Source organism: Sminthopsis crassicaudata, chromosome 3, assembly GCF_048593235.1.
Source record: "Sminthopsis crassicaudata isolate SCR6 chromosome 3, ASM4859323v1, whole genome shotgun sequence".
NCBI classification, from domain to species: Eukaryota; Metazoa; Chordata; class Mammalia; order Dasyuromorphia; family Dasyuridae; genus Sminthopsis; species Sminthopsis crassicaudata.
The window spans coordinates 568,609,553-568,631,290 of NC_133619.1; the positions used below are offsets into that span (position 1 = coordinate 568,609,553).

The following is a 21,738-nucleotide window of genomic DNA, read 5'->3' on the forward strand; positions in this document are numbered from 1 at the left end:
TCTTTGAGAGTATTATATACATCATGGAATAAGTGGCAAAAAATCACTGAATTTAGAGTTAGAAAAATATTATGCAAGTGCATGCATTTGGAATCAGAGCATCTATATTAGGTCTTAGTCTCCTCATTTTAAAAATGGAAATATTGGGCTAGAGAGCTTCTAAGATCACTTGTAGCTCTAGATTCATGATCCTGGGACTTGATTTTAAATCCTGGTCCCATTATCAGCTACCTTTGAGTTGTTGGAACTACATTCCATGTCTTCTGCCTTGCAACCCTAAAAACTGTTCTTCATCTTCATCATAATCTCGGAATCCTCCAGTCCTCAATTCTTTGTCATCACCCCTATACTGGTTTCACCCATCTTGACCTTTTGATGAAATAGTTCAACTCTATACTGATCTCTTCTCTTGAATCCTTTGCCCTCCTGTCCTATTACCCCTCTTGTCCTGCCAAAATCCTTGCTTTGGATTATTCTCAGATTTGCTCCCTTAACTCTTATTTATATAATCCTAAAATAAGCTGGAAGCAGTCATGAAACTACCAATTAAATCCACTACAAATTTATGTCACATAATCTCAACTGGGCTCTTACTGCAGCAAGGCAATCTTTTTGTATCTCCTTAATTATTTCACTTGAGAACAGCTAGGTGGTGCTAGTAGATAAAGCACTGGGCTTGGAATCAGGAACATTCACTCATCTTCATGAGTTCAAATCTTAGTAGCTGTGTGACACTGGGCAAATCACTTAACTCTGTTTGACTCAGTTTTCTCATCTGTAAAAATGAGCTGGAGAAGGAAATAGCAACCTAATTCAGTATCTCTGCCAAGAATACCCCAAATACTGAGAGCTAGACATGAATGAACAACAAATTGTCTCATTATCCTACTCACCACAATGTCTTTTGTAAATTTTTTCATCCCTTTCTCATTCCTCCCACTCATACACCATACTTTCAGCTGAGTATCTTACTTAATAATTCACTGAAAAAAACTGATATCATATCCAGGAGTTTTCCTCTTTTCTTCTCCCCCTTACCTCATAACACTCTGATCTCTTTTGCCTCCTTCATTCGTGTCTCACATAGGGAGTAAACCCCATGTAAACTTCTCTGCCTGCACAAATGAACCCATACCATTCTATCTTCTCCAACAGATTGCACTCCACCATCCTCATTCTGTCATTTCTCTTTAACCTCTCCTATCTAATGACCATTTCCCAATTGCCTTTAAACATGCCCTTGTCTCTCCTATTCTCAAAAAACATCACTTGATCCATTCACCCCTACAAATTATTATTTTACCTATCTCTGTTCTCCAGTGAATAAATCCTTAAAAAAACTATCTGTAATCAATACCTTTACTTTCTTTGCTAACATTCTAGTCTTTAATTCCCTATTCTAACTTCTGACTTCATTGTTCAATTGAAATTGGTCTCTCTAAATTTATCAATGATTTCTAAACTGCCAAATCTACTGGCCTGTTTTCAATCCTCATCTTTCTTGATTTCCCTGCAGCCTTTGACCCTTTAATCATCCCTTAGTTTCCCTTATTGTGGTTTCAGCCAAGTCACACTCAATAATACAACCCAATATTTCTCATGGCTCTCTTTTCTTATTTTTTCCCTCTAGACCACTTTGTTTGGTGATGTCATCTGCTACCATGCATTCAGTGATCATCTCTATGATAATGATTCTCAGATGTAATTATCCATCCTTAACCTACCTTGTAACTTCCAGGCTTGAATTTCCAACTGCATATTTAACAGAATATCCTATAGATGTCTTAAACTCAACTTATTCAAAACTGAATTTTTTTTTACTTTCCCTCCCCCCAATATCATTCTCTTTGCTATCTTTCCTATTACTATGGAGAGCATGACCATTTTTCTAGTCACCCAAACTTACAATCCCAAGTGTCTTCCTTGACTCTTCCTTCACTTTCTTTATCATACATTATTAATTATGTTATCCAATCCTGTTAGTTTTACCTTTAAAATATCTCGACGATGCCCCTTTCTTTGTTTCACATTGCTACCACCTGGTACAAGCTGTCTCCATCTCACCCTTAGGTTAATGTGAAAGCTTCCTGATTGGTCTTCCTGCTTCAAGTCTCTCTTCATTCCAGTCCATCCTCCACTCAAATATGTAAATCATTTTCCTAACACACATATCTGAGCATGTCATCCCTCTATTCACTCAACACCAGTATCTCTCTATCACTTGAAGAATGAAATACAAAATCTTCTGTTTGGAATTCAAGACCCTTTATAACCTGGCTCTCTTTTACATTTCCAATTTTCTTACATTTGGCTCCCAGCTCCCCCATATGCTTCAATCCAGTGAAATGGCTTCCTTGATATTTGTTGCATAAGATTTTGCCATCTCCTGACTCCAGTTTTCATTACAGTCTCTCATGCTCAAAATTATCTCTCTCCTCATCTCCATACCTGGACTTCCCTGGTTTCCTTCTTCTCCCAGCTAAAGTCCTCCCTTCTACAAGATGCCTTTCCTGATACCCCTCAGTATTAATACCTTCCCTGAGATAATTTCCAATTTATCCTGTATATATTTTGTTTCTATGTAATTGTTTGCACATTGTCATTCCCTCCTCCTCCCTCCATTGGACTGCAAGCTCCTTGAGAGCAAATCTTTTGCCTTTCTTTATATCTCCAGTGCTTAATATAGCACCTAGCACATGGTGTTTAATAAATGCTTCTTGATTTGACTTCAGTCACTTACCTCCTTGGGAATCAGTTTCTCCTTTATAATATGAGATTGTGCAATGTTCTTTAAAGCCCTTCCTAAACTCTGTGATACTTGAATTTAATTACTTTGAAAGGCTAGAAAATGTGAAAGAAGATTTGTTACGGTATTTAGCAAGATCAACTTTTAATAAAACATCTAAAGATGGAAGTACCTTAACAGAAAACAAATTTACTAAATCCACATGGTTGTACTCTCACCTAATTTACAAAAAAATCTCATGGTATTTCTCCCTCATATATATATATATATATATATATATATATATATATATATATATATATATATATATATATATATATATCTGTATCTGGAGAGAACTGTGGTTGTGTTTAAAAGATATTCAGTATTTAGAGAAACCTTTTCCTGTGAATGAATCCTTTAGACATAAACATCAGTATTAATGGGGAGAGTGTAGCCAACTTTTTAAAACTTTAAACATGGTTTGGAAGAAAATAAGAATAGAGGCAAGAGAATTTTGAAAAAGTCTCAAATTACATGCTTTCATCTATCTCTAAAGATTTTTCTAAGTTATGTTCTTAGCTGGAAGGGTCTTTAAATAAAAACAATAGAAACATAATTGTGTATGTTTATTTTACACCAGAGATTTGCTCCTGAAATGAAGAACTGATTACAGTCTGGGGACAATTTATTTTACTAGCTTATTGTCCCTGCTTATGGAGACTAGTATGTCTTACACGCACCGAGTCTCACCTCAGTCAAAACATAGAACAGTCTGTCAATATTGTCCTGGGTAGGATGGGGGTGGTGAGGAAGGAAGATTCTTTCCGATGATACTTCCCTCTGAGGCCCCTTTATCTGGACTGTTTGGGGCTGTACTGTACTGCTGCCTCCTCTCCACTTTGCTGCCTTTCCTGACTTCTGGAGTCCCTTCTTGCCTTCTTTTTGATGAAACTGCTTAGTTTCAGCAGATGGCACTTGATAGGGACTCTTCTGGCACTCAAGAGATGAGCTCTATCTCAACTTTAATGACTTGTGTTATCAATATATTTTAATAATAGCTTTTTATTTTTCCAAATACACGCAAAGATAGTTTTCAACATTCATCCTTGTAAAATCTGGTGCTTCAGATTTCTCTCCCTCCCCTTCCTCCACTCTTCTCCCTTAGACAGCAAGCAATCCAACACAGCTTGAACATGGGCAAGTCTTCCAAACATATTTCCATATTTGTCATGCTGTGCAAGAAAAATCAGATCAAAAGTGAAAAGTAAACATGAGAAAGAAAAAAAAACAAGCAAACAACAATAACAAAAAAGGTGAAACTATTATGCTTTGAACCACATTCAGGTCCCCATGGTCTACTCTCTGGATACAGATGACTCCCTCCTTCGCAAGTCTATTGGAACAGCCTTGAATCACTCTTTGTTGAAAAGAGCCAATTCCATTACAATTGAGCATCACATAATCTTGTTTTTGCTTTATACAATGTTCCCTTATTTTTACTCACTTCACTTAACATCAGCTCGTGTAAGTCTTTCCAGGCTTTTCTGAAATCAGCCTGCTCATGCTTTCTTATATAACAATAACATTCCATTACATCGATATACCATAACTTATTCAGTCATTCCTCTACTGATGGGCATCCACTCAATTTTTAGTTCCTGGCACTGGAAAAAGGATAGCTATAAATATTTTTGCACATGTGAGTCCTTTTCCCTTTTTTATTATCTCTTTGGGATTCAGATCCCATGAGTATATTTTATTTTAAAAGGCTTGTGAGCAAAAAATTGTAATTACTTTGTGTCACATCTAGGCATATCCCTCAACTAAGGAATGACTGACAAGTATCTCTTTTTCTTCTCATTTTCTTTGTCATCTTTGAATTTGACCACTGTCAACAAACATGAATATTTCAATATGCAGTGAACAGAATAACTGAAGAGTTGTGTATATTAGACTTGAACCTCTGTTACATATTTTGTTTTAAAAATATTACATATTTTGACAAAAGCAAACTTTTTTCACTGCTGCCAATTTTACTTTATTTTTAATTTATAGGTTCAAACAATCTATAACATAATATAATAAAAAAGTCATTATACCTGAAACTGCAAATATAACAATAGCAAACTTAATAGCAACAGAATTTCCCTGCTGCCTGTACTCCTCTTGAACTTCCTCCTGCTTTCCCCTATGCATACTTTTAATGGTTTATTAATGCTCCTTTTCTTTCCTTCTTTTATTTCATCACTAACTCTATCAACTAACTTCTCAAGATCCTTTCTCCTTACAAATAGAAGTGCTCTCTTATAAGAAATGAGCATAGTCAAATATAAAGTTCAATAAAAATATCTCCCACATGTAAACTGAGTCATGGAACCCCATGATTTAAGGAAATTAGACTTATTCCAGTCTTCTACATACAGGTTTGGAGAAGATTGGTCTCTTTGGGAAAAACTAATAATAAATCCATGGATGCTAGACTCCATCTATAATATAAAATACTAGTAATAGGTAGATATGGAGAGAGGGTCACTCATTCTATAAGTCCTTCACTCATCTGTGAAGTGCTTCTAAAAAGGGAGGAATCTGGTATATAGCAACAAATTATTCCAGAAGGATACTCATCTCTTCTTGTTCTGGGAAGGCTTGCAATATACTTCTCTTCTAAGAGATTTTGATTCCTTATGAACATCCTTCTGCTTACCCCCTGCTAAAAATATTAGGGCAATGTAACTGAAAAGGTCTATAATCTTCCAAGGAAGAAATTATTATTCAGCTATCATCCATCCCAAACCTCATGTTAAGTGCTGGATGTGCTATGGATTTTTCTCAGCCTGCCATTCTACTTTCTATTTTCCATCGCTGTGGATAACATTGGCCACCCAATGGGAGTTAGTAGCCTCTAATTTCTTCTTATAAAAAAGGAAATAAGCAGCTTTGAGGCAAAGAACAGAGAAGTAATGGGGGAAGGGAATAATCTCTGGGTGTTTGCAGGCAGCATAACATAGATTGCTGCCAATTGCAGTAGAGAACTGGTTAGCTGCTTTATTTAACTCCTTACTCTCCCAGAGAGAGGTCAAGGCACTTGCTTCCTTTTCCAGCTTGGAATTCTGGGAGAAGAATATTGTCTCTATGGTGTAAATGGAAGATCATCTCTCCAAACCTGGTCTAGTCAGCATTACATTTACTGAACCTTGGACTCTTTGAAGTCTCTTTCAGTTTAATGTTAACTATATTGCTAATGGTGACAGTCCTACAGCTACTTCTCAGCATCTTTTAGGGAAACACAAAGGAGCACAAATCAGCAATCAGCTGAAAAAAACCCTGAAAAAAAGTCCATCTGGTACAAAGATGGAGAAAGAAGCTTCACAATCTCCAGTTGTAGATCTGGCTTCTTTGTCCTTCTCCCAAGATTCTCTGCAAACAATCCTAAAAACCCCAGTCCCCTGATATCACTAAGCAATGGATTTTGCATCTCCACCAGCATGGTAAGTCTGACAGAAGGTTACACAAGTAAAACAAATCCATACATTCTCTATGTTTGAAAATTTTTGTCTCATTCCATGCCTCTAGTCCATCTCCTGTCTGTTAAAGAGGAAATGGTGGGGGAAGGGAGGGGGAGTAATGACTGGTTGTTGAATAATCAGAGTTTTCTTTCAAAATTACTTACTTAAGTCATTTCATAAATTGATCCCTTACTTCTGTTCGCTTTATTCTGTATCAACTCATACAGGACTATCCAAGTTTCTTTGAATCCACTTGGAGTATATTTCTTTGTCCTTTATTAACATCTGCTCTAGTAGAATGGCCCCATCTCGGCTCTCTTTTCCACTTGCATTACTTCCTATTTTCTCTCCATTTCTCTTCTCTTGCTGCAGAAGTCTTTGTTGCCTGGAACCAAGCCCTCCCTAACTCTATCCCTTAATTTTCAGTTCACACAAGGACCAGCTCAGGATAGGTCTTTAGTGGAGTTATTGGTGAGGTTAAATGGGAGAGAGAAGCAGCAATATTCCCCTATTCCAGTGAATCTAAATTTCCAGTCTCCAACTCTTGCCATCCTATAGTTCCTTAAATCAGTGCTTCAAATCTCCCAATTGTTCTCCAGATAGAGCATTTTGAAGTCAGAGGACCTAATTAGCCCAAATATTGCCCCCTTGTGATCTTAAAATGTCATTTCCCCCTCTCTGGGCAAAATACAAAAATTGTATTAAATGATATTTTATGTCTTTTTCAGTTCAAAAGCTATGGTCCTGTGACCCTCTAGTTGTCACTCTGCAAGAGCCCCATGTCAAGAGAGTCATTGATATTATCTTGGAGCTAAGGAAGTCCCTAATCCTATATTTAGTTAGAAAAAAAAGTGAGAGAAGTCATTGGTGCCATTGCAAGGGGCAGGATGGTGTGCTTCTGGCATGATGAGTTGTTATTAGGGATACATTTTCCCTATAAAAACATTGCTACCTCTAGAGATTTACATTGTATTCAGTCTGGTTAACAAGATTCTTATGAACTGTTCTGGGACAAGAAACACAACTTGTAACATTTTTTCTAGGGAAATATGTATTTCAAATTCCAACTAGATGCCAGTAATGAGTTCTGTTCTATTCATGAAGTATTCAAAAAGATTACTGTCGCTGATTAATCAACCAAAATCATTTAAATTGGTCATTTTCTTTAAGTATTGTTAAATAATTATGAAGCAATGAAATATTTGAATTTTTTTAATGAACCAGTAAACAGAGTTTTTAGTTCTGGTCCAGACTTATTCATTAGTATACTAAGGTATTTTTACAGAGTAACTGTCAATCATTTTATTCTCAGATAATCTGATTTCTTTTTTTTGAAAAAATGTTTGTTGATTTTTTTAGCACCTACATTCCTCCATGTACCTCATCACTTCCCATAGAGCTATTCTTAATGACAGAAGATTAAAAAAAGAAGAAAAAAACTGAGTTCAGCAAAACAACACAGTGAAAGAGGTTGACATCTCTATTATTCAATACTTCAGATCCACAACTCTAACATTATCTGCATATCCCAGTTCCTTACTTCTGCAAAGAAGGAAGAGAAATGACTTCTCATATTTTTTTTTCCTTTGGAGTCAAGTTTGGTCATTTATAATTTTATAGCATTCCATTGCAATTATTTCATAGTTGTTTCATTTACATTGTGTCATTACATGTGTGTGCATTTTATTTTATCCGATTCATCATTTTTAAAGCAAAATAATATTTCATTACATTCATGTATTACAATTTTATTAGCCATCCCCAATTAACCTACCTTTTAACAGTCCTTTATTATTATAAAAGTGCTTCTGTAACTAGAACTTTAAAAAAAATTACCTTTTCTGTGCATATACCTAGCAATGAAATCTCTAGGAAATCCTTTTTCTGATATTAATGATATATGTGACTTTAAGCAAGTAACTTTACCTCTCTGAGCCTGGGATACCTCATCTTAAAACAAGAGAGTTGTACTGCATGGCCCTTGAGGTCCTTTTCAGTTCTAATAAATTTATCAACTTACAATATTTTTGTTGTATTTTAACATCATTCCAAATTGCTTTCCAAAATTGTTAGACCAATTTGTAACTCAGCCAATTATACATTATTCATTAATGTATATATCTTTCCATAACCTTTCCATCATTTACTTTTCCCTTCTTTGGTAATCTTTGCCAACTTGCTGGTTGTGAAGTTATTTTTTATTAGAAAAAGAAAAAGTGCATTTGATTTTTAGATGTTCTGAGGCAATAAGTTGGTGCCAAAGAAACTCTGGTTGTTGTTAGTAAGGGATTGAGTAATTGCTGGTAGCCCTGTGAGCAGCTGCTAGCTTGACAAAGCAAGGGAGTCATTTGTTTCCCCTCAGTCACCGAGGATTGTGAGTAAGAATCAGAAAAAATGCCAAACAGCTTTGCCGGTGTGCCTTTTCAGTCCCCAAAAGCCTTTTCCCTTCTAAAGTTAGGGAAATCCCTAGACTTCTGTCACTCACAAAGAGGCTAACTTCTCTAGGCATCAGATTTGAAAAGTGTTTTTTTTTTAATATGTCTGCTGAATTTGTAAATCCAGCACAATGATCTGGGGGAAAGCTTAAGCATATTTTCTAGCCAGAGATATGCATAGTTTGTTTTGTGAAGGCTTTTTAAAAAAATCACTATTTAAAACAATTTTATTGATGATTTTTGTTTTATATCATAAGTCATTCCAGAACATACTGCTTGCAAATTTTCTTCCTAAGAAATGTTCTCTTTTAACAAAGAAAAAAAGTTAAGTAAAAGTGATACACTGGCCATGTCTGAAAATGGAAGGAGAATTTTCTACTCAAAGTCCTTCATATCTCCACCAGAAAGAGGTAACATCTTTCAGCAACCTCTTGTTGAAGGTAAAGGTGAGAAAAAAAAAATCTTACCTTTTGTGGTTTCAGTGGGAATGGAGGGAAAGACATGAATGTGAAAGACTGCATAAATACCATCAAAAGGACTTATTAGCATAGAGACATGGGAGAGGGAATTATCAAAAGTAATTCTTGAGTTTTAATCTTAGGTAGCTAGAAGGATGGTTATGTTATCAATAGAAACTTGGAAAGTCAGAGGAGGGATAGTTTTTAGAAGGAAGATGATCAGTTAAACTTTGGTGGTGATACTGAGTTTCAAGTCCAGTAGGGAAGGAAGGAAATAAGCATTTATTAAGTTCCCACTATACACCAAGTATTATAGTAAGTGGTTTATCCTTTTTGGTCCTCATTACAGTGTGATGCTATTAATATCCCCATTTTATAGTGGAGATATTCAGTAACCAATTGAAAATAAATTCCTGGAGTTCTCAGAAAAAGTTGGGGTGAAGGACAATTTGGGGATCATCTGCATAGGAGGTGATAATTGAAGCCAAAGGAGTAATTCAATCATCTTCTCTTCCATAGTTTAAGCAGAATGTATATATAGAGAGAAGAGGCTCACCAACTTAGTGAGCATTTTCATATAAGGGGAAAGAAGGAGAGTGAGCTAGAATTCTCCAAGCAGGAGCTAAGAGAGCTAAGAAGAAAATCATGAGAATATAATGTTTCAAAAATCTCTTAAAACCACTAGTCTCCTATAACATTCAGCTTAACCAAAGCCATCTACAAGGAGCTTTTCCTAATTTCCATAGTTAGTAGTTCCCCATCCCAGATAAGTTTATATCTATTTCATAGATATTTATATACAAATGTGTGTTTATATATGTATGTAGGAACATACATAAGCATAGTGTTTATATAGATACACACATATGTATATAAAATATGTATACATATACATATACATATATTATAGATTCCTATTGTGTGTATATGTATAGAGAGAACACAACTCTATTGCTCAAATGTTAAATGTATGCTTGACAAAAAGATTATTTTATGGAGACTCACACTGGTTAGGCACTCACAAGATGGTCAGAAAAAGTAATACAAGGACACTCTCAAGGTCTCTCTTAAGAACTTTAGAACTGATTGTATGGGGGCAGCTGGGTGGCGCAGTGGATAGAGCACCACCCCTGAATTCAGGAGGACCCGAGTTAAAATCTGGTCTCAGACACTCAACACTTCTTAGCTGTGTGACCCTGGGCAAGTCACTTAACCCCAGCCTCAAAAAAAAAAAAAAAAAAAAAAGAACTGATTGTATGATACAGGAGACACTAGCACAGGACTGCCCAGTATAGTGTGCCCTCATCAGAGAAGATATTGTGTTCTATGAAAAAAGTATAATTGAATTAGCTCAGGGAAAAAAAAAAACATGAGGTGTGCAAAATTAGAGAAGCCTCTTCAAATATTTGAAGAACTATTTATTTCTGAGCTGTGGCAGAACATTCAGAGTTCATATTTTTCTTATCAGCCATAGTTGGATATATTAGCTTTACTCTGGCATAGTGATGTCATTGTGGTCTTCTTCAAGAACAAAGGACAATCAACATGTATGTGTGAGTGTGTATAAATATATGCATATATATATATATACACACATATATGTGTGTGTGTAGTATATGCATTTCATATACTATGTTGTTGTTCAGTTGTGTCCAACTCTTCATAACCCATGATTTTGTTCATGGGGTTTTCTTTTGTTTTCTTTTTAAATTTTTTTAATAATAGCTTTTTGTTTTCAAAATTCATACAAAAATAGTTTTCAACATTTATTCTTGCAAAACCTTGTATTCCAAAATTTTCTCCCTTCCTCACCCCTTCCTCTAGACAGCAAGTAATCCAATAAAGTTAAACATGTGAAATTCTTCTATACGTATTTACACAATTGTCATGCTGCACAAGAAAAATCAGATCAAAAAGGGGAAAAATGAAAAAAGAAAAAAAAGCAAGGAAACAACAATAAAAAGGTGAAAATGTTATGTTGTGATCCACACTCAGTATCCCACAGTCTCTTTCTGGGTACAGATGGCTCTCTCCATCATAAAACCTGGCCTAAATCATCTCATTGTTGAAAAGAGCCATGTCATGGCTTTTGCTGACAAAGATATTAAAATGATTTATCATTTCCTTCTCCAGTGGGTCTCCATTATACAGTTGAGGAACTGAAGCAAATAAAAATTGGGTGACTTGCCAAGGATCACACAAGAAATAAATGTCTGAAGCTAGATATAAATTCAGATCTTGATGACTTCAAGCTTGATGCTGTATCCAGTGTACCACCTAGATGTTCCATATATAACTATCACTATACATATTTAGATGTGTGTGTGTGTATGTTATTTGCCCTAAGAGATTGTATCTGGCAAATATTAGGAGTTTAACAAATACTTATTGATTAATTCTATGATATTACTATTATTTTCTGTTGCATTTATCTGGTTAAGACGTGTGGGGGTGTGTGTGTGTGTGTGTGTGTGTGTGTGTGTGTGTGTGTGTGTGTGTGATCAGATAGGAATCAATGTCTTGTTATCAATTCTTTTTCCTACTCAAAAATCGCCAGAATTCTAACTTTCAGATGTATTATTTATTGGTGAGTATGTACAATGTTTTTCAATTCTGCCTGCATTCTTAGCCTCTGATTATTTGCTTCAATGAACAAAACATTCCAAAGTGACCTTTCTAAAAAATTTTGCTTGGGGGCTCAGAACTTCAGTTTAACTTCAACAATATAGATCAGGCCATAAAGAAAAATACTATCAAAGTAGATCTTTGAAATTTTACCTCTATAGAAGTAAGACCTTTGTTGGACAAATAATTGAGTGTTTTCAGGTTTCTGTTCAGTGAACTGAAAGTCGTAGTGTCTGACATGAATGGCCTTGATTAACCTTCTTATAAGGGTAATAACTTTATTATTTATCCTATCAGAAGATTCTGCTTCATGCTTCTTGCAGCTGGTAAATGTAGCTCGGAGGGGCCAGCCTCCCCCTTCTACTCCCACTTCACCAGTGTTACCCAGAAGGCAGGGATTACCCTGCACTTTCACAAGCACCATTTGTCAGTGCTGAAAGGGATTAGTGTTTGGTGCTGGCAGCCTGTTCAGCCAATTGTTGTGCTGTAGGCTTCTGCCACTGGAATTGTTTACACGGGAGATTGACCATGTGACATATTCTATGCTTGTATGGTGACTTCTGCATTGATACACAATGCATAATGAGTACATATAGCCTTGGCTCACCCTTTGCTGAAGAGGATGAAGGAAAATGGAATTTTTTTCCCTCTTGTTTCATAGCTGTTCTTCAACATGCATATTGTACTTCCTCCTGTATACCTCATGTATTTACTGTTACACACACACAAACACAAGGCTATCCAGGGTCCAGAGCTCAGACTCTCCAGTACCTGGTCACACCAACCAGCTTGATCTCTATGCAGTTCTTGCTGCTACATTAGCAGATCCATGATTCCCTTGATATAAGTGATCTTTCCATTTAAGCCAATCACCACTTCAAGAAATAGCATTTTTACCACAAACATATATGTGTTTGTGGAGTAAGATACTTCCTATATAATAAATGCCTCATGCAAATGTGTATAGCTTACTTATTTATCCAAATGATAACATAAGTGATATTTTATCTCTGTCTTATATTTGTCTTTATAAGAAATTATTATAACTTCTTTCTTCAGTATCAGGCATTAACATTTAGTGGCCATTTTTTTCTGGCCAAGCAAAAGATCCTGTTCTCTCTTTGCTCATTCTTCTCTTAACTGAATCAGATTTAAATCAATTTGCATGTCACTGAGATGATCTTCTGAAAAATAGAAATCCTTTTTCATATTGCTTCCTGTGAGGCACATTAAAAAACCTGAAGCTGGTGAGCACAGTGTGGAAAATACCTATTTTGGCCTTCAGCATTAATGAGAAAGCACAAGCCAGTTCCTGGTGAATCCATATGCTTTTCTCATCTATATGTCTGTTACTATAGCAACAGCATGTGTGTTGGAACAGTGGCCTTTACCTTATTCCCTTAAGTACAAAGATCTTCTGTGAGGTAGGGATGTGTAAGTAGTGAAAGGTGTGCTGTGGCTAGGTCCACCATTTATGCCTCTGGCATTGGAGGTTCCCAGCCACAGTCTTTCCCTTTCTACTAGGAGAGTCTTATCTGATCCCTCTCTTTTGGGTGCTTTACTTTCATGGCTAACATCAGTTTTGTTTAGGGTTTTCTCCTATTCTAAATGTGTCAATTTTCAATTGACAGACCAGAAGGATTTTTCTTAACATTTTCTAAAAAAGGGAGATATATCATTGACCCTTTGTGAATCTTTAGGAATCACAATCTGTCCCGAGGAATATGGGCTGAATTTACCTTCTCGGAATATTAAACTGCTTCCAGAAGGTCTGGTTAGGAGATTAGCAAGCCACAGTGTATAGTTTGGGTTCTTATGGATTTAAACAAGAGGGGTAGGATTATAAACAGGAGGAAAGAAAAACAACAATTATGCCAAGGAAACTTAATACTTCCATGTCATGCTAGTGAAATTTTCATCATGATAGGACTAAATATTTCCACATAAATAAAACTGTGGTCTTTAAACTATTCAGAGCTGAATCTGAAAGCTCAGTTTTTTTTTCCTTTTCCTTTTCCTTTTTTTTTTTTTTTTTTTTTTTTTTTTTGGTTAAGGGTAATGTAACCTTGAATATTCTACTTTGTATTTTCATAGTAGGAATATTGTCATCAGCATATTTATTTATACAGATGTAATAGAAGGCAACATATAAGCTATTAGACCAGAAATTTGAAAGGGAAAATAGTGACAACTCTTCTTTTCTTCTCCTCTAAAGAATATATTCAGATGTAAGGGAGGGCTAAAGGGAATAATCTCATTTGCCTTGTTCTTATTCTGGGTTATAAGATCTGATGATTAAGGGTGCCACGATAATAATAATAGCATTTAGGTGTCACTTAAAGTCATGAAAACACATTCAGTTAGGTTGTTTAGTGGCTAGAGTCCAGAAGACATATATATATATATATATATATATATATTTATATATATATATATATATGCCTGTCTGCCTCAGTTTCTCTCAGTAAAATTCAACTTCCTTAGAAGTATTTGTTGTAGTCACTTCATTCCTATCTGACTCTTTGTGACTCCATTTTGGGAGATTTCCTGGTAAAAATAGTGGAATTATTTACCATTTATTTTTCCAATTCATTTTACAGCTAGGGAAACTGAGTCAAACAACATTAAAGTGACTTGCCCAGAGTCATGCAGCTAGTAAGTGTCTGAAGACAGATTTTAATTCAGGAAGATGAGTCTTCCTAATTCCAGGTCCAGCAGTCTATTCATTGTGTCATTTAACTTCCTCTATCTTAGAAGTATTATGAAGATCAAATAAGATACTTGTAACAGTGTTTTGTATATCTTTAAGTGCTGTATAAAATGCTAACTATTATTATTATGGCACCCTTGATCATCAGATCTTACAATATAGAATAAGCACAAGGCAAATAAAATTATTCCCTCTAGCCTTCTTTTACATCTGAATATATTCTCTAGTGGAGAAGAGTTGCTATTATTTTCCTTTTCAAATTTCTGGTCTGGTAGCCTATATGTTGCCTTTTATTGCATCTATATAAATAAGACTTAATGTTTTTCAATACACTTTAAGACCCAGAAGGTAGGGATCATGAATTGGGTTGAATGTTCGCCCTCAGGAAAATTCCCCAGCAGTGTCCATGGCTTCCATATGTCTGTGGCACATGGAAACAGATGGTTATGAGTAGTCACTCCTACACTGTCCAGAAACTGTTTATCCCCTCCTCAACCCTATCTAAACTTTGAGGTTTACCATAGTTCAGTGGCAGACCCATAGCTGAGAAAGCCACCATTTTGGAAAGTGGGAAACCGAGGCACGTAAAGGTTAACTGTCTAGGTGGACAATACAGGAAATCTAGAACGAGTATTTATAAGCTTATTCTGTGTGGCAGATTGCTTTTTCATTAGAAGGGTTTAAATTCTCTTCCTGAGTAGCCTAGAAGGAATCCAGATCACACATTACTTTTTCTCTCACTAACCTCTTTCCCCAATAATTATGGCAATGGTTCTTTCCTTCACTCATGTTTGCTAACCTTCCTTTAATTACATCATTACCTTGTAATTTGAAGAAATGGAAACATAGCATGCTTTGATAGCTGAAGCTATAATAGGAATTTTGAAAGCGTCAAGTGCCCACATCTGCTTTTGTGCACATCTGTTCAGCTTTTCTGCATTAAAAAGAAATTAGCTAATGTGAATGAGCTGATTTTTTAAAAGGGGCGGTTGAGGGGTTTTTTTCTTTTATAAGCAAGGAAATTGAAGAGCTGATTACATGTTGCAAAATTAATGGATGATTTAGAATATTGTACATGAGCTGTGTACAACATCCAAGAGTCAAATTCAGACTAAAATGAATGACAATCACTTGGTTTTTATTCTGTGCTATAATAGGAGGTAGTGACTTACAGATTTTACTTACATACAGAGAAAGCATTTGTCACGGATTCCCTCAAAAAGATAACAGGGCTTATAATAGTCAGATTAGCTTCATATTTCTTTTGTGAATTTAACACAGTGGAAAATATCTTATCTTCCACATTATATATCTGTGTCTTACCTGGATGCAGTTTTAAACAGAAGCTATAATTCAGTATTTCTATAAGTACAAAGTATTTTGCTAAATAATCTTTATTGTCCTAATCACATAAAATTTGGATAAAATGGAAACCTATTTGTTTTTTATGAGGAGTAATTTTAGCTATTGAATTGACTTATTTTCAGCAGCAATAAGATATTTGGTACTGCTTTTATATGTTTGGAGTTATTTGAAAGATTCCAAGAGTATCACTCATCAGGTTATCGATTAAGAAGCATTTACTGATCACCCAATATGTGTCAGTAAATATGTTATGTTCTGAGTTTATAGACATTCTAATAGGAGAGACAAACAGACACATGAAAACTTACAGAATATATACAAAATGAATATGAGGTGATTTTTCTTTAATTTATTTATTTTACTACACATTGCTTTATGAATCATGTTAGGAGAGAATAATCAAAACAAAAGGGAAAAACCATGGTAGAGAAAAAAAAAACAGAAAAAAAGAAGTGAACGTAGCATGTGTTGATTTACATTCAATCTCCAGTTCTTTTTCTGGATGCAGATAGCATTTTCTGTCCAAAGTCTATTGGGATTGCTTTGGATCACTGAACCAGAGAAGAACCAAGTCTTTCATCATTGATCTTCACACATTCTTGCTGTTATTGTATACAATAAACATGTATTCCTGGTTCTACTTATTTCACTCAGCATCAGTTCATGTAAATCTTTCCAGGCCTTTCTAAAATCAGCTTCTTCATCATTTTTATAGAAAAATAATATTTCACTACCTTCATTTTTTATAGAACAATAATATTCCATTACCTTATTCAGCCATTCCCCAATTGTTAAACATCTACTTCTTTTCCAATTCTTTGTTATCCAGACTATTACTTATGCTACAAACATTTTTGCTATGTTGGTCCTTTCCCCTCCTTTATAATTTCCTTAGGATACATACTTAGTAATAGCACTGCTGGTCAAAGGGCATGCACAGTTTTGTATCTCTTTGGGCATAGTTCTAGATTGCTCTCCAGAATGGTTGGATCATTTCACAACTCCACCAACAATGCATCACTGTCCCAGTTTCCCCACATCCCCTTCAAAATTTATCATTATCTTTTCCTATCATCTTAGTCAATCTGATAGATGTGAGGTGGTACCTCAGAGTAGTTTAATTTGCATTTCTCTAATCAATAGTGATTTAGAGCATTTTTTCATATGACTACAGATGGCTCTAATTTCACCCAAAAATTGTCTGTTCATATACTTTGACCATTTATCAATTGGAGAATGACTTTTATTCTTATAAATTTGACACAGTTCTTTATACATTTTAGAAATGAGACCTCTATCAAAAACATTGGAAATATTTTCCCCAGCTTTGTACTGCCTAAAAGGGCAATACAAATCTTGTTTCTGTTGGTTTTGTTTGTGTACAAACTTTTAAATTTAATGTCATCAAAGTTGTTTTTTTTGCCTTTCATAATGTTCTTCTTTTGTCTTCTTTGGTCATCAATTCCTCCCTTCTCCAAAGATCTGATAGGTAAATTATCCCTTGCTCTCCTAATTTGTTTATGGTATCATCTATTATGCCCAAATCATGTGCCCATTTTGACTTTATTTTGGTATGAGATATGGTAGATATATGCTGCATTTCAGACATATTATTTTTCAGTTTTCTCAGCAATTTTTGTCAAATAGTGAGTTCTTATTCCAATTTGGAAGTTTGAAGTTTATCAAATACTAGATTTACAATAGGCCTTGGTATTGTGTCATATGTATCTAATCTATTCTACTGATTTATCACTCTTAGCAAGTACCAAATGATTTTGATGATTGCTGCTTTATAATATAGTTAGTTTTAAGTTTGGTACTGCTAAACCACCATCCTTTGCATTATTTTTTCATTAATTCCCTTGTTATTCTTAATCTTTTGTTCTTCAGATGAATTTTATTATTATTTTTCTAGTTCTATAAAATAATTTTTTGTCAGTTTGATTGGTATGGCACAGAACAAGTAGATAAATTTGGGCTTAATTGTCATTTTTATTATATTATCTCGGGCTATCCATGAGCAATTGATATTTTTCAGTTGTTTAGATCCGTTTTTATGTGTCATTTGTGTGAGAAGTGTTTTGTAATTGTGTTCATATAATTCTTGGGTTTGTCTTGACAAATATTTTATTTTGTCTGTAGTTATTTTAAATGAAATTTCTCTTTTTATGTCTTGCTGATGGGCTTTGTCAGTATATAGAAATGCTGATTATTTGTGTGGGTTTATTTTATATCTTGCAACTTTGCCAAAGCTGTTGTTTCCAGTAGGTTTTTGGATGATTTTCCAGGATTTCCTAAGTATATCATAATATCATCTGGAAAGAGTGATAGTTTTATTTCCTTATTGCCTATTCCAATTCATTTAATTCCCTTTTCTTTTCTTATTGCTAAAACCAACAGTTTTAGTACAATGTTGAATAATAGTGGTGATAGTGGGCATCCTTGTTTCACATCTGATCTTATTGGGAATATGTCCAGCATGTCTCCATTAGAAATGATATTTGCTGTTGGTTTTAAATATATATATATATATATATATATATATATATATATTGCTTATTATTTTAAGGAAAGCTCCTTTATTCCTATGATTCCTACTTTTTTTTTAATAGGAATGGCTGCTATATTTTGTCAAAAGCTTTTTCTGCATCTGTTGAGATTATCATATGATTTCTGATGGCTTTGTTAGTGACATTGTTGATTATGGTAATAGTTTTCCTGACATTAAACTGGCCCTGCATTCCTATTATGAATCTCACTTCACCACAGTGTATTATCCTTCTGACAAGTTGCTGTAATCTCTTTGCTAATGTTTTATGTACAATTTTTGCATTATTATTCATTAGGGATACAATTTTTTTTTTTTTTTTTTAGTTTCTTTATCTGTTTTGTCTCTTCCTGGTTTAGGTATTAGTACCATAATTGTGTCATAGAAGGAATTTGACAGGACTCCTCCTTTATCTATTTTTCCAAATAGTTTACATAGTATGGGAATTAATTGTTCTTCAAATGTTTGGTAGAATTCACTTTCGAATCCATCTGGCCCTGGAGATTTTTTTCTTAGGGAGTTCATTATTGACTTGTTCAATTTCTTTTTCTAAAATGGGAGTATTTAAGTAATTGATTAACTCTCCTGTTGTTCTGGACAATATTTATATTTTTTTTAATTTATTTTATTTATTATTTTTTATTATTACACTATTTATATTTTTGTAAATATTCATCCATTTTGGTTAGATTGTCATATATGCTGCCATACAGTTGGGCAAAATGGCTCTCAATTATTTCTTTTTCATTGGTGATAAGTTCACTCTTTTCATTTTTAATGATGATTTGGTTTTCTCTTTTTTATTTGTAATCAAATTAACATAGGTTTATCTATTTTTTATCTATTTTTCATAAAACTAACTCTTAGTTTTATTAATTACTTCAATAGTTTTCTTAGTTTCAGTTTTATTAATCTCTCCTTTGAATTTCAGGATTTCAAATTTGGTATTTAATTGGGGGTTTTTAATTTGTTCATTTTCTAGCTTTTTATTTGCATAATTTTCAATTCATTGATCTCTTTATCTATTTTATTCATGTATATATTTAGATATATAAAATTTCCTTTAATAACTGCTTTGGCTACATCTCATAGGTTTTGGTATGTTATCTCATTGTCATTCTCTTAGATGAAATTATGGATTTTTTTCTGATTTGTTGTTTGACCAACTGATTAATTTTTTAGAATTAGATTATTTAATTTCCGATTGGTTTTTAGTCTTATCTTTCCCTGACCCTTTATTGACTATAATTTTATTGTATTATGGTCTGAAAAGGAAAATTTACTATTTCTGCCTTTCTGCATTGATTGTGATATTTTTATGCCCTTATACATGGTCAATTTTTGTGTAGGTATCATTTACTGCTAAGAAAAAGGCATATTTCTTTCTGTTTCTATTCAAGATTTTCTAGGATCCTATTAATTTCCCTAGTTTCTTTCTTGTTTATTTTGTGATTAGATTTGTCTGATTCTGAGAGATGAAGGTTGAGGTCCCTCACTTATCTAGTTTTGCTGTCCATTTTTTCCTGTAACTGGCTTAATATATTCTCTAGGAATCTGTATTTTCTACCACTTGATACATATACATTTAATATCTTTACTACTTCATTGTTTATGATACCTTTTATCAAGATGTAATTTTCTACCTTATCTCTTTTAATTAGATCTCTTTTTATTTTTGGTTTATATGAGGTCAAAATTGCTACTCCTGCTTTTTTTATTTTTTTATTTCAGTTGAAGCATAATAAATTCTGTTCCAATATTTTACCTTTACTCTATGTGTGTCTCTGTATGTCATATATATGTATATATATAAAAGCAACATATTGTAGGATTCTGTTTTTAATCCACTCTGATATTTGCTTCCATTTTATGGGATAGTTCATCCCATTCACATTCACAGTTATGCACACATCTGTATTTTTTTCTCCATCCTCTTTTTTCCCCCTGTATATACTTTGGCTCTCTCTTTCCACCCTTTCCTTAGTAGTATTTTTTGATCCATCCCATTCACTACCTTATCTTCTATCACCCTCTCCCCCTTCTTTTACCTTTTTATTCCTTAGTTTTTCTGACCTACTTCTTATCTAGCCCCTCCCTTTTCTTTCCTCTTTCTTCCCCTACTTTTTTATAGCATTAGATAAATTTCTATATCCAATTGAATGATTTATTCCTTCTTTGAGCCAAAACTGATGAGATTAACTTTTAGACAATGCTCATCCCCTTCCCTTCTTTCCCTCAATTGTAATAGATCTTTTGTGCCTCTTCATGTGATCTGATTTGTCCCATTATACCTCCCATTTCCTCTTCTTCCAGTACCGACCTTTTTCTACCCCTTAATATTTTTTACTTTGATATCATCACATTCATTCATAAACCACACTCTTTGTTCATGTGATATCCACTTCGGTTTGCCCCGATAATGGGTACAGTTCTCAAAAGTTACAGATGTCATTTTTCCATCTAGGAATGTAAACTGTTTAACCTATAAATATTATATATTTCTCCCTTGTTTACCTTTCTATGCATCTCTTGAGTTCTGTGTTTGTAGATTAAATTTTCTGTTTAATTCTGTTTTGTTGTTTTTCTTTTTTCAATAGAGATCATTGAAAGTCTTTTACTTCACTGAAGATCCATTGCTTCCCCTGAAAGATAATGTTCAGTCTCACTGGGTAGTTAATTCTTGGTTGTAACTCCAGGTCCTTTGCTCCAGAATATGGTATTATAGGCCCTCTGATCCTTTATTATACAAGCTGCCAGCTCGTGGGTAATCCTGACTGTTGCTCCTTGATATTTGTATTGTTTTTGTCTGGCAGTTTGCAGTGTTTTTCCTTGAGATCATAGTTTTGGAGTTTTGCAACAATGTTCTTTGGGGGTTTTCCTTGTGGGATCACTTTCTGAAGGTGATCAATGGATTCTTTCAATAAGTATTTCCTCCTCTATTTCTAGAATTTAGGGTCAGTTTTCCTTGATAATCTCTTGAAGCATGCTATCCAGGATCTTTTTTTTAGTCATAGCCTTCAAGTAGGTCAATAATTTTTAAATTTGTCTTTTCTGGATCTATTTTCCAGGTTATCTGTTTTTCTAATAAGGTATTTCACATTTTCTTTCATTTTTTCATTCTTTTTAAAAGGTTTGTTTGACTGATTCTTCATGTCTCATAGAGTCATTAGCTTCCATTTGCCCTCTTCTAGAGTGTGATTTTCTTCAGTTAGCTTCTGTATTTCTTTTTTTCCAATTGGTTAATTCTACTTTTGAAGGTATTATTTTCTTCAGTGGATTTTTTTGCATTTGGCCAATTGTGCATTTTAAGGAATTGCCTTCCTTTTCCAAGCTGCTGACTTTCTCTTGCATACCTCTCATAAT

The 21,738-nt window shown here is 34.2% G+C and overlaps 1 protein-coding gene across 2 annotated transcripts in view; it reads left to right on the plus strand.

Moving 5' to 3' along the window:
• FAM124A (family with sequence similarity 124 member A) overlaps positions 1–21,738 on the plus strand; it is a 109,172-nt gene that overhangs the window by 20,024 nt on the left and 67,410 nt on the right. The gene's annotated exons all lie outside the window — the stretch shown is intronic.